Raw genomic sequence first — 3,112 nt, forward strand, 5'->3', positions numbered from 1 at the left:
TCGCGGGCGCGGTGGAACTCGCGACTCATGCTTCTGGCGCCGGTGGTGTGGGGTCCCTCCTCGACGGTCCTCCGTGGGAGCAGGGGAAGAGTCCTCCTCTCACCTCGCAGGTCCTCCTCCTAGGTGTTGGCGGTGGCCGCGACGGATGGATTCCAGGCACGGTGTCCTCACTCGCGGGTCGCGGTGCGCGAATTACCGAGTCGCGGTCCTCCTCCGGGAGGGACGAGGCACTGATTCTTGGGATCGTACGTAGGGCTAATCCCAGCGGCACTGCAATGCCGGGCTAACCCGTAGCAGCGGTGGAGCAAGCTCCTACCTCCGCAAATTCCCAAAAATCAGGCTAATATTCTGGACCCCCCTGTGGAGGGTGTATCAGATATCAAGCTGATAAGAACAGGTATAATTATTTATTGCAGCACATGTTCCCAGTGGGACAAGCTCCACCGGATAAATACATTGCGCCCTTCATGGGCGGCCTCGTGGCCTTCTTATTGTAATTAAATAAAAAGGAGGAGGCTGTAGAGGGGCCCCTCTCCAGACGTGTTTATATGGCGTGTTGTCATCGGTCAGACAATTCAATAAGTACTAGTCACCGCCAGTCTTTTAAAATAGCAGATAGAGGTTATCATTGATACGTATATAAATAGATACATACGATATAAATAGATACATGTATCAGTAAACTAAACTATAATTAAGATATAAATAAGTTAAAATACGAAAATTGAGAATAAATAAATAAATAAGGGCACTTGGTTATTGCATGCCAAAATGGTGACTAGAATTTAAGCTTATACTTAATGTGGCCGGGCCTTAATATTTTCTTTCCATCTCTTTCATCAATCTTTCTGCTAATACGCGTGTATATATTTTGTATAATGAGTCCGTTATTGTTACCTCTCTGAACTCTTCAACTTTCCCATTCCCGTTCTTCTTAACTGGAACAATCAAACCTTCCTTCCAACTCCTCTGCCACAATTCACCTCTCTATACTCTATTACATACTTCCCATACCCAATTTTCCATTTTTCTTCCTCCATATTTCTATATTTCGCTTCGTATTTTTTATCGTATATTTCATCTGTTCCTACTGCTTTCCCATCTTTTAGTCTCTTCAACGCTTTCGCTATTTCTTCCTTTCCAATTGCATATTCATCTTCCTCCCCAATCTCATCGTTCTTACTATTTGCCATCGTTACCCTCCATTCTACCCCACCCAGTAGTTTTGTAAAATATCTGCTCCATTCTGCCATTGTTATATTCTTTCCTATCTCCTTTCTTCTTATTCTTCCTCTGTTTACCACCCTCCAGACATCTTTCTCTAATCTAGCCTCCTCTACCTCTTTCTTCAAATTCTCTCTTTCTACTTCCTTCCATGTTTCACACAACTCCTTGTATTCTTTTCTTGCTTTTGTGTATTCCTCCCTGTGCCCGTTTCATCTTCTCCAGTTTCTTAGTTTCCTTCACACCTGTGTTTTCTTTTCTCTACGTTCCACCATCTAGTCTTCTTCCTTTCTCCCTCCTGCTTCCCCTCTTCTAATGCCTTTCTTATTTTCCCTATATCCTGTTTCATAATTTCCTCTATGCTTCCTCCGTTTTCCGTCATCATTCCTATTCTTTCCCTAAATTTCTCCATACCTTTCGTTGTCCACTCTCCTCTCCATCTTTTCTTTTCTTTCCCTGTATTTTTACTCTCTAGTTCCCCCTTGCCCCTGATGCTAACAATCAGTGGAAAATTATTTGAATCGATTCTCTCTCCCACTTCCATCCTTTCTATTCCCTCCCTTCCCCCTTCATCTGTTATTACATAATCCATCATTTTCTTCTTTTGCCCCTATACACGTGCATTCTCCTTCCTTCTCCCCCTTCACGTTACTATTTAAAATAAATCACCCGGTCTCCTCTATCATCTTCAGCTGCTTGCCCTCAGATTTCACTTTCTTATCTTTTGACTTCCTTCTTTCTGCCTATACTTCCTAACCTTCTCCCCATATTCTTGCTCCTAGTTCGCCCGTCCTAGCATTTAGATCTCCTTAAATTATTATTTTCTTTTTCCTTTTCCCTTGTCTGCCAATCTTCATACGTCGTTTTTTATTCTAACTTTCAATTTTACCACTCCTTCCGCTACCGATATTGGCTCCTCCACTGCCAAGTTTTTCTTCACTCCCACTAACATACCTCCTATTACTATCTTCCCTTCTTGTTTTTCCTACTTGCGTTCTGTCTCTGCCAATCATATCCCTTCGGTAGCTTGCTCTTGATCTTTCCCCACACTTTCTTCTCCATCCTGCCTCTTTACCGTCGCTTTTTTCCCTCCTAATTCTTTCCCTTCTTTTCCGTCCATCTCTCGCATCCTGTCTTTCAGCTTACTCATTCTCTCTTTCAATTTTCTCCTTTCTTCTACTATTCGCTGCTCTATCTTTCTCTTTCATTTTATTTTTGAGTTTCCCCATCTCTACCCCAATTTTCTTTTCTACACAATCGCCTAATCCTCGAATCATCTCCTGCTGTTGCAGTCCCATTTCCTGTATCACTTTTTCAAGCTCTTCTGTACTCGTCCTCTCTTTTTCATCTTGTTCCGCTTTATTTTTTATCTGCTTTGGTGATTCTACCTTCTTATTCTTTCCTACTGCTTCTGCCTTTCTTCTGTACCATTTATCTAATCCTGCTTCACTACATTTCATTTCTTCCTTCTTTTCTTTCACAGATTTGTCCACTCTTATTTCTCCTTTTACAGTTCAGAGTTCTCAACCTTCTACCATCATCTTCTTTATCGGCTGAGCTCACTTTCTTGATTACCGATCCTCAATAGATGTCGAGTACGAGTTTCGAACACCAACTTGCACAAGCCGCAAGTGGCTTCCTAGCCTAGCGTCGAAGTCAATCGATATTTTCGATGTTAAGCAAACAGAGTGCGGAACACCGCTGGATGGGTGACCAATCCAGCCTAGCGAGTAGTTACAACAACAAGCGTCTGGGGTAAGGAGTCGCTGCCATATCAACCCCACTGATGAATCTAGGCAGCGACTCGGAGACGAAACGCACAACCTTTCCTCACCTTACCCACATCATCACTTCCTACATTATCCTCGCATTATCATCGACACTTTCA

General features: G+C 43.0%; 1 non-coding gene across 1 annotated transcript; it reads right to left on the minus strand.

Moving 5' to 3' along the window:
* Window positions 1–245: 245 nt before the first annotated feature.
* LOC122535133 lies at window positions 246–435 on the minus strand. The gene has a single exon (XR_006308103.1). It is a non-coding gene; the product is annotated as a U2 spliceosomal RNA (small nuclear RNA).
* Between the last annotated feature and the right edge of the window lie 2,677 nt (window positions 436–3,112).

Source organism: Frieseomelitta varia, unplaced genomic scaffold, assembly GCF_011392965.1.
Source record: "Frieseomelitta varia isolate USP_RPSP 00005682 unplaced genomic scaffold, Fvar_1.2 scaffold_1510, whole genome shotgun sequence".
Lineage (NCBI taxonomy): Eukaryota > Metazoa > Arthropoda > Insecta > Hymenoptera > Apidae > Frieseomelitta > Frieseomelitta varia.